We start from the raw sequence: 16,092 nt of genomic DNA on the forward strand, positions 1-16,092 counted from the left end.
TTGAACTTGGAGAACTGGTTGGTCAAAAGGAATGAGATCTGTCAAGTACTATTAATAATTAAGACATGGGGTAAAGAGGATGATATTGTTAAGGGAAAGATGTTCCTTGTACAAAAAGGAACAAAGAAACGTGTTCCTTTTTTGAATAGCAACTTTAGGAAATGGGAATTTGGATAATCCTTGGTTCAAGTAGGAATAAAAGAAGAGAAACATGGTCATGCACATTTCTTAATGTTTTCATAAAGACACATCTTTCTAACTTACAAGGCTAACAACAATCTTCTTTTCTCTCTTGTATCTCTAACTTCATATTTTCATGTGAAATCTCTCAGACTGATTCCTTAAATAAGAGATAACAATTCATACAGTACCACAGTTGGAATTAGGAAATGATGTTTTCAGTTCTCTTGAGAGGACATCTATCTTCAAATTCACATTTAAATAAAGAACCTCAAAAAAAAAAAGTAATCGGAATTAAGGAACTAAACTAAACTAATCTTCACTCAAAAATTTTAAGAATACAAAATAAGTCAAAATGAAGTGAGAAAGAAAGAATCAGTAGAGATAAAAGCAAAAGTAATAAATTAGACAAAAATAACAAAAAAGTAGAATTAATAAGTAAAGTCAAGATTTTTGCTTTTAAAGGTCCAACAAAAAAGACAAATCCCTGGCAACTGTGTGCAGGAAAGAAAAGAGAAAAAAAAGAAACATGAATCTGTAATACGAGATATGAAAAGACAAATGATCACAGTATAGAGGAAAGACTACTATATGCAATTTTGTTCATGTGTCTGAAAATCTAGATGAAGTAGGACAGTTCCTGGAAAATTTAAATCATCAAAATCAGGAAGAGGTAGAAACCTGCATGAAAACTAATCCTTTGGGGAAAAAAAAAAATTAAAAAGTTACAAAGTACAACCCCCAAAATACGACACTAGATTCAGGTGGATTTTAAAGAGTCTTGTCAAAAAAGATATAAATAATCCTTATGTGAGTAAACTATTCCAGGATATTCCAGACTACAAAGATGCATTTCTAATTCATCTTACATAATCTTAATACCAAAAAGAAAAAAAGAAATACAGTCTAAATGAATGCAATAGACGCAACAAGTCTAAACAAGAAATTACTAAATTAAAAGAATCACGTACCTCAGTGCATTAGGAGAATCTACCACAATCATGATGCAAAACATGAAAACTCCACTTACTATTTCTTCTAATATGTCTCAGTTCAGCTCAGTTCAGTCGCTCAGTCATGTCTGACTCTTTGCGACCCCATGAATCGCAGCACGCCAGGCCTCCCTTTCCATCGCCAACTCCCGGAGTTTACTCAAACTCATATCCACCGAGTCGGTGATGCCATCCAGCCATCTCATCCTCTGTCGTCCCCTTCTCCTCCTGCCTTCAATCCCTCCCAGCATCAGGGTCTTTTCCAATGAGTCAGCTCTCTGCATCAGGTGGCCAAAGGATTGGAGTTTCAGCTTCAGCATCAGTCCCTCCAATGAACACCGAGGACTGATCTCCTTTAGGATGGACTGGTTGGATCGCCTTGCAGTCCAAGGGACTCTCAAGAGTCTTCTCCAACACCACAGTTCAAAAGCATCCATTTTTCGGCACTCAGCTTCCTTCACAGTCCAACTCTCGCATCCATACATGACCACTGGAAAAACCATAGCCTTGACCAGACGGACCTTTGTTGGCAAAGTAATGTCTCTGTTTTTTAATATGCTATCTAGGTTGGTCATAACTTTCCTTCCAAGGAGTAAGCGTCTTTTAATTTCATGGCTGCAATCACCATCTGCAGTGATTTTGGAACCCAAAAAATAAAGTCTGACACTGTTTCCACTGTCTCCCCATCTATTTCCCATGAAGTGATGGGACCAGATGCCATGATTTACTTTTCTGAATGTTGAGTTTAAGCCAACTTTTTCAATTTCATCTTTCACTTTCTAACATGTCTACCTGCGAAATACATGAATTTGTACCCTCAGCTTTTTTTTTCTGAAAAAATCTTCATTTTGCCTCCACTTTAAAAGGATATTTTCACCAGATATGGAATTCTAAACTGCCTGTTATCTCCTTTTAGTTTTTTAAAGTTGTCATTTCCTCACTTGGTTTCCATAATTTCTGCTAAGAATTAGCTTTTTGTCTTAAAAAGTAAAGCATCTTTTTTTTCTGTACGTACTTTCACGATTTCTCTTCGGATTCGATTGTTGTTCAGTCGTGTCCAACTGTTTGTGACCCCATGGACTGCAGCATGCCAGGCTCCTCTGCCCTCCACTGTCTCGCAGAGATTGCTCAGATTAATTCGATTATATTGTGCCAGAGTGTAAGATTTGGTGCCTTGATCCGGCTTGGGCTTCTTAGTAATTTTTAATCCTGTGACTCAAATTTCTTTATCCCTTTTGGGAAATTTCCTTGGTTATTACCTCTTCAAATATTGCTTCTGCTACATTCTCTTTCTTGCCTTTTGGGACTCCAATGCCATTTGCTAGAACGTCTCAGATGACAGACCAAGTCACATGTCTTGTACGCTTTTCTGTGTTGCCATCTTTTTTGATTTTTTACTTTATTCAGGCTATTTTCTACTGCACCCTCTCCAGCTCACTAGTCCTCTCTTCAGCTGTGTACAGTCTGCTATTAAATGCCACTTTTTAGTTCAAATTTTGATTATTTTCTATTTTTCAATTCTAGAACTTCTATTTGCTTCTTTGAAAATATTGATTCCAGTTCTCTAGTCTTTGGTTTTCTCATTTATTTTCTCGATCACATTAATTACAATTATTTTTAAATCTGTGTCTGGTAAGGGCAGTAATCTGGGACACCTGTGAGTATATTTCTGTTTCGCTTTTCTCCCTTGGCTCTCTGCCTGGGATCCTGGTAATTCTGGATGGGATGCTCACCCCTGTGCCTGAGAGAAAGATCTGGATGAAGTTATTTTACTTCAGAGAAGGTTCACTCTCTGGTCTGGCGGGCAGTTTTTCTCAGTTCAGTCAGGAACTAAGGTGATTCAAGGCTGCGTTGTAGTGAGGCTTGGTTGACACTCAGGCACCCCCTCTTAGGACCCCAGCTGAAAGCCTACAGCATTTATGGAGTGCAGCCTCCTCGTCAGTTCCTGGCTTCCAATTTTTATCTCCACAACAACGTAAGACTGCCAAAAATTCCACTCTGTTTTCCAGCTGCTTTTCTTGGCGTCTCAGCCTTTCACTTTATGTGACTAAGATTCACCAAGGACTTCAAAGTGAAAACCACCAAATGTCAGGGTCCTTTCTCTGTACCTCCCTTTTTCTCTGGAACCTTTGCTTCTGGAATCCTGGCTGACACAGGAGCCCCATGCTCCAGGTTCTATTTCCTCAAACCGATAAGGCTGCTGGGAGTGGTGATGCTTCCATGAACCTCTCAGCCTCTTTCTCAGCGCCAAGAGTTACGAGATGCCAAGAGGAGAAAAGCAGCTTCAGTGAGTCTCCCTTCCCTCTGGTATCTTCCCTCTCACCATAAAGGAATCTTAGTTCCCCGACCAGGAATCGAACCCGGGCACCTTGCAGTGGAAGCACAGAGCCCTAACCACAGGACTGCCACAGAATTCCTCTCTCTGGTGTCTTGATCCTTCAACTCAGGCTGTTGTAGTGACTCTGTGAAAATTTCAAACAGATCAATTTTAATTCTCCCCAGCTTTTTTAGTTGTTTTCAGTGGAAGAGAGTTTTCTGCTAACTACTCCATCATAGGAAGTGGGGGTTGTCTTTTCATTTCTTTTTACACTTCATAGTACTTTGCTTCATGGATACACCATAGTTTATTTAACTGTCTCTCTACTGAGAAACTTTTGAGTTGTTCCAGCCTTTTGCCATAACAAATAAGGTCATGGTGAAAAGCTTTCTGCATATGTCTTTACATATTTGCAATTAAATATTTGAGATAAAATCCTAGACATATGACTGCTGGATCAAAGAGTACACACATACTCCATTTTGCTAGATGATGCTAATTTCATTTCATAGAATTGTACCATTTGGGGCCCGCACATGCAGTATATGAAAGTGCCCATTTTCATATAGCCTTGCAAAATTTACATTGTCAAACTTGGGAGATTTTTTTTCAATCTGATTGATAAGAGATGAAATCTCAGTAGTTTTCACATGCATTGCTCTTATTGTGAGTGAGGGCTATTTGTGTACCTTTTCTGAGAATTCTCTATTCATACCTTTGCTAATTATTTTAAAAGTCAGGTTGTAGATCTTTCCCTTTTCAATTTTTAGGAAATCTTTTTTATATTAAGGGCTTCCCCGATGGCTCCACAGGTAAAGAATCCGCTTGCAATGCAGGAGACACAGGAGACGTGGGTTAAGTAAGTACCTGGTGATATAAGTTGAAATTTTTTCCCAATTTGTAATTACTCCAGGAGTTGGTGATGGACAGGGAGGCCTGGCGTGCTGCAGTCCGTGGGGTCACAAAGAGTCGGACACAACTGAGCAACTGAACTGAACTAACTGTTCAAGTGAGGGTGTTAGTCGCTCAGTTGTGTCCAACTCTTTGCAACCCCACGGACTGTAGCCTGCCCTTCCTGTGTCCATGGAATCCTCCCAACGAGAATGGTTAGATAGCATCACCAACTCAATGGACATGAATTTGAGCAAACTCCACGAGATAGTGAAGGACAGGGAAGCCTGGTGTGCTGCAGTCCATGGGGTCACGAGTCAGACACGACTTACCGACTGAGCAACAATTATCTTGTGGCTTATTTTGTTGTTTGCAAAGTTGTCAAATTTCTTTTATTGTTTAGATTTTTTAGTTAGAAGTTTCCACTTTGGGGTTATAAAAGATTTACCCAATTTTCCTTCTAGTATTTTTCTCTTTTGTTGTTGTTAATTTTCATTTAGATCTCTTATATATTTATAATTTCTCTTGGAATACATTATGAGAAAAAGATCTAATATTTTTCTTTTTCTTTACCAAAGTTCATTTGGTCCAACACTATTCAGTTTTTCCTTCTGATTTCGATGCCTCTTTTGTCCTACACTAAATTTTCCTTATGTATATTTCTGGGCATTCTATTCTGATCCGCTAGTTTATAAGTCTTTTCCTGAGCCAATACCTCACTGTTTTAATTTAGAGAATGTTAAACGTTTTGCTAACTCTAATAGGATTAGCTATGCATTAAATATTCTTTCCAAATATTTCCTGGCTATTCTCGGTTGCTTACTCTTCCATATAAACTTTATAATCAACTTGGCTAGTTCCAGAAAAAAAAAAACAAAAACCTGAGGAAATTTTTATTGAGACTGCATTAAAGTTATAAAACCAATTTAGAGAGAAATAACATCTTTATGATGTTAAGTTTCCCTACTCAAGATTATGGTACTTTTTTACTCAGTTTGTTCAAAGTTATTTTTATATCTTTCACTAGTGTTTTGCAGGTTTCTTATTATTTTCGCATATTTCTTACTAGATTTCTGTCTAGGCATTTAAAATTTTGTTACTGTATACAGGGTCTTCCCTTCCATTTTACCTTCTAGTGGCTGATAGTTTATATTTACAAAGGCTAGCAATTTTACTAGGCTAATTTTACGTCCTGCTGGTTTATTAGCTTATGGTTTGCAGTGCTTTTCCACTGATTCTTTTGGTTTTTCTAGATATGCAATTATATTGTCAACAAAGAATTTGCCTCTTCCTTTCCAGTTCTTACAAGTGTGTTTTCTCCCGCCTGATTGCATTAGCTCACATTCCAATGCAATGTTGAATAACTGGAGAGGTAACAGGCATTCTTGCCTTCCTCCTGATTTGAAGAAAATGCCTCCTTGAAAGTGTTTGACACAATTGAATAAGAAGCTGGCTTTTGGGCTGATACACACACAAACACGCATTTTATTGGGTTTAAAAAAAGTGTTTCCATGCTAATTTGTGTGTGTGTATGCTCAGTTCAGTTCAGTTCAGTCGCTCAGTCATGTCCAACTCTTTGCGACCCCATGAATCCCAGCACGCCAGGCCTCCCTGTCCATCACCAACTCCCGGAGTTTACTCAAACTCATGTCTATCGAGTCGGTGATGCCATCCAGCCATCTCATCCTCTGTCGTCCCCTTCTCCTCCTGCCCTCAATCCCTCCCAGCATCAGGGTCTTTCCCAATGAGTCAACTCTTTGCATGAGGTGGCCAAAGTATTGGAGTTTCCGCTTCAGCATCAGTCCCTCCAATGAACACCGAGGACTGATCTCCTTTAGGATGGACTGGTTGGATCTCCTTGCAGTCCAAGGGACTCTCAAGAGTCTTCTCCAACACCACAGTTCAAAAGCATCCATTTTTCGGCACTCAGCTTTCTTCGCAGTCCAACTCTCGCATCCATACATGACCACTGGAAAAACCATAGCCTTGACCAGACGGACCTTTGTTGGCAAAGTAATGTCTCTGCTTTTTAAATATGCTATCTAGGTTGGTCATAACTTTCCTTCCAAGGAGTAAGCGTCTTTTAATTTCATGGCTGCAGTCACCATCCACAGTGATTTTGGAGCCCCCCAAAATAAAGTCTGACACTGTTTCCACTGTCTCCCCATCTATTTCCCATGAGGTGATGGGACCAGATGCCATGATCTTAGTTTTCTGAACGTTAAGCTTTAAGCCAACTTTTTCACTCTCCTCTTTCACTTTCATCAAGCGGCTTTTTAGTTCCTCTTCACTCTCTGCCATAAGGGTGGTGTCATCTGCATATCTGAGGTTATTGATATTTCTTCCGACAATCTTGATTCCAGCTTGTGCTTCTTCCAGCCCAGCGTTTCTCATGATGTACTCTGCATATAAGTTAAATAAGCAGGGTGACAATATACAGCCTTGATGTACTCCTTTTCCTATTTGGAACTAGTCTGTTGTTTCATGTCCAGTTCTAACTGTTGCTTCCTGACCTGCATACAGATTTCTCAGGAGACAGGTCAGGTGGTCTGGTATTCCTATCTCTTTCAGAATTTTCCACAGTTTATTGTGATCCACACAGTCGAAGGTTTTGGCACAGTCAATAAAGCAGAAATAGATGTTTTTCCGGAACTCCCTTGCTTTTTCGATGATCCAGCGGATATTGGCAATTTGATCTCTGGTTCCTCTGCCTTTTCTAAAACCAGCTTGAACATCTGGAAGTTCTCGGTTCACGTATTGCTGAAGCCTGGCTTGGAGAATTTTGAGTATTACTTTACTACCGTGTGAGATGAGTGCAATTGTGCGGTAGTTTGAGCATTCTTTGGGATTGTAATTGAAAAACCACTTGTAGAAATGATTTGATGACATAGCTTCATCCAGGCCAAGAGTAGCCCCCAGTACTAACCTCAATCTCTTGATTTCTGTCTTCTCTGATCTTGGTCATTAACTTCTTCCACCTTGTTGATTCTTTGATAATTTTTAAAACTGCATTTTATACTTTCTCTAGCTTTACTTTAGCTTTATCTTTAGCAAGAGAGTTGGTCTGAATCCCCACCTCCTCTGTTACCAAAAGCAGCTGTCCTATTTGATGACAATAAATGGGAGATAAAATTTAAAAGCAATAAAGAGGAAAAAGAGGAACTTCCCTGATGGTCCAGAAGTTAGGGCTCCTCGCTGCCTCTGCAGGTTCTGACCCTGGTCCGGGAACTAAGATTCCACACACCACATGGCGCTGTCAAAAAAAAATCAAATATGGGCAATGTCATACATTTCAGCTTATTTGTGATGCTAAAATAATGTCACAATCTACTTAATGGGTCATATCACAGAGTTTGAAAAAAATAGAGGCAAAACAGAGGCAGCAGTTTTTGAAGTCACCCTTTTTCAACGTGTGAAAGATTTCCAGGTGCCTCTCAACTATTGTTTAGAAAAGGTACTTCTCCACAAACAGGAACATAAACTTTTTATGACTGAAAATATAATAAAATAAGTAAGACTTACTTCCATAACATGCCCCCCAAAGTAGCGTAACTTCATAGTCACACCTTACATTTACGTATCATGTTCGCTCTCCTCGGTTTTCCTTATGGCCCACAAGGTGTAATTCTCTTCTCAGAAAACGCGAAGCTTTGCCTCGATACTTATTTGGTGACTAAGCACATTTTTCCAGAGGAGTCACTCTCCTCACATACATAAGGGAAAAAATAAACAAAAGAAAAAAAACCCCAAAGCACGATGTGCTCCCACCGTTCTGACTTACAGAAAATGCTTGATGCTCCTTGATTGTCCTGCCAAACCTAAGATCTCTTGACTGAACCACACATTTGTCGGGGGAGTACGCTGTTCCCAACTTTCTCAATCTAATTTCTCGCATGTACATTCAGGTCACTCAAAAGCAGGCCTCATAGGTTTAACAATGGTACTTAAGGATTTGAACCAACTACTTTTGCTAAAGTGTAAAAAGCAGCTACCCGGATGGTTTTGAATACCTGGGAAGTGGGTTGACTAATGTATTTGGAACAGGATCTGACGTTTAATAGGAAATGGCAGGGCTGAGACAGCCCCTGAAGATGACAACCGTAGGGGTGACGTGGCGATGGACTCATTTCACACCACGCCCGAGGTGCTGTACGCTGGCTTCCGGGGTTCGAAACTACATGTCCACCATGAGAAGTCTTTTCCGGAAACACAGCAGACCAAGGTGATGCACACGGGCGTTCCCATATACTGCAAACAGCTACTCCCTCTCCTTACAAGGACCCCGGTCACTGGATTAGGGCCCAAGCTAATCCAGAAGGATCTCACGCTAACCTGTAAAGATCCTATTTCCAAAGAAGGCCTCATCTATAGGTCCCAGGTGGACACGAAGTTTGGAGGGACACTATTCAACCCAGGACTGGGGGTTTTAAATAAAAAGGATCACAAGCAGCTGGAAAGAAAGTGGAAGTGAAGTCACTCAGCCGTGTGTGACTCTTTGCAACCCCATGGACTGTAGCCCACCAGGCTCCCTGTCCATGGGATTTTCCAGGCGAGAGTACTGGAGTGGGGTGCCATCTCCTTCTCCAGGGGATCTTCCCAACCCAGGGATTGAACCCAGGTCTCCTACATTGCAGGCAGACACTTTACCCTCTGAGCCACCAGGGAAGGTTGGGGGAACATTTGAAAACGCAGATTCTTAGTTCTGACCTGCCTGGGACTCTGAGTCAAGTCAACTGAAATGAGGAGGAGCCCAGAGTCTGCATTTAGCATCTTGGTGACTCTGCGGGCGCTGAGTTAGCAGGTCAGATAACCGGGAAGTGGGGTGAGTTGGAAGGGGGGAATTAAAGGCTAGAGGAGGTGACCAGGCGAGGTGACCCGTGTTTGCAGCAGTACGGATCCTGGCTCAGCTACACCAAAGGACCCAAGATGTGAGATGCGAAGGAAGATGCGAGAAAGCCCGGGGCTGGCGGGGTTCTTCCTGTGTTTGTCTCTGGTCTGGGGAAGAGCTCCGCAAGCCTGTTTTTACTTGTAATTGTTAGCGAGGAAGGATTGAGTTGACAATGCTCAGTGCAAGATTCATTCCGTGTTTTGTCTTGCCTTGTTTTGTCTAAACCAAATGAGCTGTGACTCTGAGCTTCTCTCCACCACGGCTGGTGAGACATTCAGTCTTAGTCATTACGGGCCAGCCCAGCTCCCTCCCGAGAGCCAGAACCTCAGCAAAAGAAACCTTCACTCTTTAGTCCATCAGGGCTGCCTCTGAGATGCTCACCATCCGGTCCTATGAGATCCACTCCCAGCATCACTCCCTGGCCCCAGCATGGCTGGAAAAAAGCTGGCTGCACTTTCCAAAGCAGGAGCCGAGCCTTCGGATCCCCAGAACCCGCAGGTCACCCCCATTGGAGGCCTGCCACCTCCCAGGGCTGCGTGAGAACAGGTCACACAGCTCTGCCTTGGGTCCCCGGGAAGCCAACTGGGTCACTCTTCCCAAGTGTCCCTTCCCCATTGACCCACTGCAGGTCCGTCTCCCTGTTGGACCATCAGAACCCCAGTGAGCCCACCTTGCTGAGCCCCTCCTGGGGTGCGGAAGCCCAGCCCTACAGGACACAGAGGCTGGCTGCCATCAGGGGAGCGCAGAGGAGAAGAAAGGAGAGAAACACGGTGACTTTCTCCATGAGCTTATCCAGCTGTGCAGGTTCTTATAGGTCTGGGCTGAGTTCCGTGTTTGTATTTGAACATATGCACGTTTTCCTCTGTGCTGGATGACCTAAGGTGATTCGGATGCTTTAAATTAAAAAGAAACTGTTTCCCTTCTCTAAGCAACAAGGCAGGGGTCCAGGGTTTGGCACGATCACACCCATGGCCGAGTTGCTTCGTCCCCTTGAACCTCAATCTCTTTTGTAAGGGAGGGATGACATGTCCCTTGCCTTCCTTGCTCCCACAGAGCTGAGGAACGCAAGATGTGAAATTGCTGTTGTTGTTGTTTAGTGAGCTAAGCTGCGGTTGTTAGTGAGCTAAGCTGTGCCCGACACTTGCGACCCCACAGGCTGCAGCCCGCCAGGCTCCTCAGCAAATCAAAGGCACTTCCTATCAACACAGAGCCCCTACGGTCCTGAGGCATCTCCCCAGGGTAAGGATGCTGCGCCCACAAGGAAACACGGGGGCCTTTGGACCAAGCCTCCTTCTCCCTGCCTCTCCTGAAGCTGACTGGTTTCTGGAGTCACACGCTGGGCGGTGGAGCTCGGGTGCTGTTCGGAAGGGCTCCTCTTTGACTTTGAGCCCTCGTCGGAGGGGCTGTAAATACATTGTCGTCTGGCTGGCATCCGCTCTAAATGGAGTGGAAAGACGTCCCTGGGCAGTCCGAATAGCCCTGGTTTACATCTGTCCTGATCTAGTGATGAATAACCACCGCGCCCCCCTTCCAGTCTGTTCAAAGATTTATACGCTCACTTAGCGGCTTTAGGTAAAGGGGATTAAGCTAAATACCTATGACGCTAAACAGGATGCCACACAAACACCAAACCCTTCAACGTCCTTTTAAAGGAACACACCCCGACAGGCAACTGGACTCTGGCTAATTCCTGAAATCTGTCGCCATCTTCTGGTCAGAAGCTGCTGTTCGACCGTTTTGACAGGCTCCTTGGACCTTCCCCCAGAAGGGATGGAGTTATGGACACAAAATACACAGAAGGAGTCAGGGGCTTGCAAACTAAACATCTCAGTAACATACACTTCTGCGTTTGTTGATTAAACAAAACAGTCACCATTTTCAGGAGATGCTGACAGAGCAGGAATTAAGTCCCTCAGATTCCGACTAAAAGATTGAATATGCAGTTTGAAGCTTATAACGTCCTTCCGATGTAAGTTCTACCTTATACTGATACATTGATTAATTCGACAGAGGGGATATGGTAAATGAAATGGAGCTTAAACAAATCCACTTTGCTGTTGTTTAGTCCCTCAGTCATGCCCGACTCTTTGCAACCTCATGGACTGTAGCCCACCAGGGCGCCTGTGTCCGTGGGATTTCTCAGGCAAGAATACGGGAGTGGGTTGCCATTTCCTTCTCTAGGGGATCTTCCCAACCCAGGGATCGAACCCACATCTCCCACAATGGTAGGCAAATTCTTGACCACTGAGCCAGCTGGGAAGCCCAAGAAGTGTCCAACCCTTGACTGGGAGAGAGGAGGACCACTCTGTGTAACAAAGGAACTGCCTGGAAATGGTCTGGGTGGTGTTCAAAGACGCTGCCTGAGAAAGCGACTTTGACCTGCAATCTGACAAATGACTAGGAGATGAGGGGCGGGGAAAGAGGCTGAGCAGGGACCCGGGAACAAGGGTGCAGGTGAGCAAAGCGTATCGTGGAGCTGAGAGGAGGCCCACAGGGCTGTGAGTGTGGGCTCAGGGCAGCCAGTGGTGCCTGCCGCTGCTGCAGAAGCTGGTGAGCGAAATCCTGCCGTGTCCCCAGGTGCGTTAAGGAGTTTCCATTCTTTCTCTAGGAGCAACGGGAAGCCACTCACACGCTATAAGCAGAGAGCCAACAGGGTCAGAGTTGAGTTTCAAAAAGATTATTCTGGTGACAAGGAAAAGGCTGCAGAGGGACTGTAATGAATTTGAGAAGCCACTCTGGCAGGGTCCAGGTGGGCACTCAGCTCAGTTCAGTTCAGTCGCTCAGTCGCCCCGACTCTCTGCAACCCCATGAATCAGCAGCACGCCAGGCCTTCCTGTCCATCACCAACTCCCGGAGCTTACTCAAACTCATGTCCATCGAGTCGGTGATGCCATCCGGCCATCTCATCCTCTGTCATCCCCTTCTCCTCCTGCCCCCAATCCCTCCCAGCATCAGGGTCTTTTCCAGTGAGTCGACTTTTCACATGAGGTGGCCAAAGTACTGGAGTTTCAGCTTCAGCATCAATCCTTCCAGTGAACACCCAGGACTGATCTCCTTTAGGATGGACTGGTTGGATCTCCTTGCAGTCCAAGGGACTCTCAAGAGTCTTCTCCAACACCACAGTTCAAAAGCATCCATTTTTTGGCGCTCAGCTTTCTTCACAGTCCAACTCTCACATCCATACATGACCACTGGAAAAACCATAGCCTTGACCAGACGGACCTTTGTTGGCAAAGTAAAGTCTCGCTTTTCAATATGCTATCTATGTTGGTCATAACTTTCTTTCTCAAGGAGTAAGCGTCTTTTAATTTCAAGGCTGCAATCACCATCTGCAGTGATTTTGGAGCCCCCAAAAATAAAGTCTGACACTGCTTCCACTGTTTCCCCATCTATTTCCCATGAAGGGATGGGACAGATGCATTAGTGGCAGGGAATCCCCCCATACTGTAGTGGTGGTGGTTTAGTCGCCAAGTCGTGTCCGACTCTTGCGACCCCACGGGCTGTAGCCTGCCAGGCTCCTCTGTCCACGGGATTTCCCAAGCAAGAATCCTGGAGTGGGTTGCCATTTCCTTCTCCAGCCCTACACACTGGGCACTATTCTAAACGCTTTGTGTACGTTCACTCATTTCATCCTAACAGAAACCCTGTGAGACAGGTACTATTACTACTCCCATTGTACAGATGAGAAATGAGGCGCAGAGGTCTAATTGCAGGGCCCACCCTCTTGGCTACTGTACTTCATTGCCTACAGAGAGTAAAAAAAAAAATGGAGAAAGGTAGAGAAGGTTTCACGAGCTAGTTCAGCAGCAAAACCAACCAGACTTTGACGGGCTGAATCAGTGACCTGAAAGATGGGTCAGGAGTGACACCTGGTTTGTCGACTTCATGAGTCGACAGGGAAGCTGGTAAGACGCCAGTGTCAGAGGCAGTTGAAGGTGCGGGGTGTGAGCAGTGTTCAAGACAACCAAGAGGAGACACTGAGGAGATCGCTGTCTCAGGAGGCAGGAATGGGGCTCCACTGGTGAAGAGGCGGAGGCTGAAGTCACAAACAGGACTGCCCGGGGAGACAGGAAAAAAAAGGGGGCGAGAACGTAGCCCCGAGGAACTCGGACGGGTCACTGCAGGGTGAGCCTGCAAAGGAGAGGAAGGCTTAAAACCAGTAGAGCCGGAATCTAGTGCCATTAAAAACCAAAGGAGGACGGCCCTGGTGGTCCAGTGGCTAAGACCCTGTGCTCCCAACACAGGGGGGCCCAGGTTCGATCCCTGGTCGGGGAACTAGACCGCACGTGCTGCAACTAAAGATCCGACATGCTGCAACTAAGACCCAGTGCGGCCAAATACACAAATATGTTTTTAAAGATCCAAAGGAGAAGAAGCCTTCAAGGAACAGAGAAGGGACGAGCAACCGACCACACAAATGCAGTTGGGAAGTCAGGCAAAGCTGAGGACTGGAAACTGTGCCTCAGATTTGGCGCCAGGGTCACGGAGACACCTCCTTAGAGAAGTCCAGTGTGGCATGGGGAGGGGAGAGAGCTGGAGGGGCCTTTCCTTCTTCCTTTCAGGGCAGAGTGTTTATTGAACACACTTGGATGTCGAAGAGGATGATCGAGGTGACAGAGAGCCATCGAGGGTACAGAAGACATAACTGACAGTGTTACTTTGCTGAAAAGGTAGACGAGGATCCAGAGCACTGGAGGAGAAATTCATTTCACACCAGCAGAGGGGTCTGTCCTCTAATGTGGGGGGGAAGGCAGGGTCTGAAGCGATAGCACACAGGTGCGAGGGTTCCATGCCGGAAGGGGGAGGAGATACCTGCTGAGGCTTTAATTTGCTCGGAGACGTGAGATGCACCGTCCTCGCCCCGGGTGGGCTACATAATTAAGGATAGAGGGTTACAATCTTGTACGGTTCACATGTTTTTGTCACCAACTGACTTCTCTCTAGTCCAAACGGTTTCCAAGCCTCCTTACGTCAGTCATCTCAGATCTTGTAATTATGTAATTAAATATTACAACGAGCCATGAGTGTGAGAAAAGGGTTGCTGTTTCCATGAAAACCTAGTTGAATGTTTTGGAAAAATTGGAGGTCCCCCCTGGTGGCTCAGATGCTAAAGAATCTGTCTGCACTGCAGGAGACCGGGGTTCAATCCCTGGGTAGGAAGACATGGCAACCCACTCTAGTACTCTTGCCTGGGAAATCCCACGGACAGAGGAGCCTGGTGGGCTACCATCCACGGAGTGGCAGAAGAGTCCGACACGACTGAACGCCTCAACAGCAATAACAAGATGCAAAATATCTTGTCCATCTAGGGGCAAGCCAGGCAACTTGTAGAAAAACACTCCCGTAAAAATCTTTGTTCTGCAAGGTTCTGTTCTTGTTCCAATTTTCAGAGAATGAAGCTAGGACCACCAGATTATACTCCTGGCTTTTGCAAAGAAAATGAGATTGAACTCTAAAGGATCTATATTCAGTGAAAAAAGCCTTGACCTTTCCTCAAAATACTGCAGGATGAATGAGAATGCTGTGTTACTCCCCGTTTCAACTGTTTTCAGTGAACTGGTAACTCCTGGACCAAGCTGTCATCAGAAGGGTTCCCTCGTTACAAAGGGGAGTAAGAAGTAAGGAAAGAAGAGAAGGGGGGTGAAGTTACAGGTTGCTTATTGTATATTAGTGAAAGTCACTCAGTCGTGTCTGACTCTCTGCAACCCCATGGACTGCAGTCCATGGAATTCTCCAGGCCAGAACACTGGAGTGGGTAGGTGTTCCGTTCTCCAGGGGATCTTCCCAATCCAGGGATCGAACCCAGGTCTCCCGCATCGTAGGCGGATTTTTTACCATCTGAGCCACCAGGGAAGCCCATTGTATATTAAGGAGTATGCTTAACAGGATTTTTAAAAAATTTACTCCTCACAACAACTGTACACATTCTCATTCTCGTTCAGCAGACCAGACAACAGAGAGGTTAAGTGATTGCCAACTATCAAGGAACAGCATTTGGGTAGGAACTCGGTTCTGACCTGCATCCTCAGAGTGGCCGTTTCCATTGGTCATTTTCATCCACCTGGACTTATCCCCTCAGACGTTCTCCCCCCGTGTCCTCTATCAGCCTCCGCCAATGGCTCATCCTTGCCCTTCACCTCCCATATCTAATGAACCACCAAACCTGATCCAGTTGAACCCCATCAATGTCTATTCAGCTTGTCCCACTGTCACCTTGCAGAGATTTACGTCTTTGTTTTGCTTGGACTTCCGCAAGCATCAGGTTGCCAGTTTCTGAGCAGCGTCATTCTTTAACACGTGCTCCTTCAAGTTCTTCCTTCATTTTACCTCGAGCACGCTGCCTTCTTCCGAGGTACGTTGCTGGTTCTTAGCAGTCCTACTCAGTGTCCTTGGGGGCCTCTTTTTTTACCAGCGTCTTAAATATTGATGCCCCTTAGGGGCCACTCCTTGGGTCTCCGATTTTGGCTTCTCCCCTGGTAGATCCTATTTTTGCCAGCAGTTTCTACTACATTCTCACTCTGACGACCTTGGATGACCCTCCTACCATTTTTACAACTGTTTATTATTTCTGTCCACCCAGGAGCCTGTAAGCACCTCAAGATAGGGATGCCCCAACCTGGACTCTCCTCTTTCATCCCCCTTGGACCAACCTCAAGCCTACTTCTTCTCTACGCATCCCTCAATGCTGTTGACCTCCAGTGTGGAAATCATCTTCCACTTCTGTGTCACTTGCCTTCATGACCCAGCCTCAAGCCCTGCCGATGCTGCGTCCTCAAGCTTCCCGGGGCCGTCACTCCTTCCCAGCCCGCCGCTGGCTATCTAGC

This window comes from Cervus elaphus, chromosome 7, assembly GCF_910594005.1.
Source record: "Cervus elaphus chromosome 7, mCerEla1.1, whole genome shotgun sequence".
Lineage (NCBI taxonomy): Eukaryota > Metazoa > Chordata > Mammalia > Artiodactyla > Cervidae > Cervus > Cervus elaphus.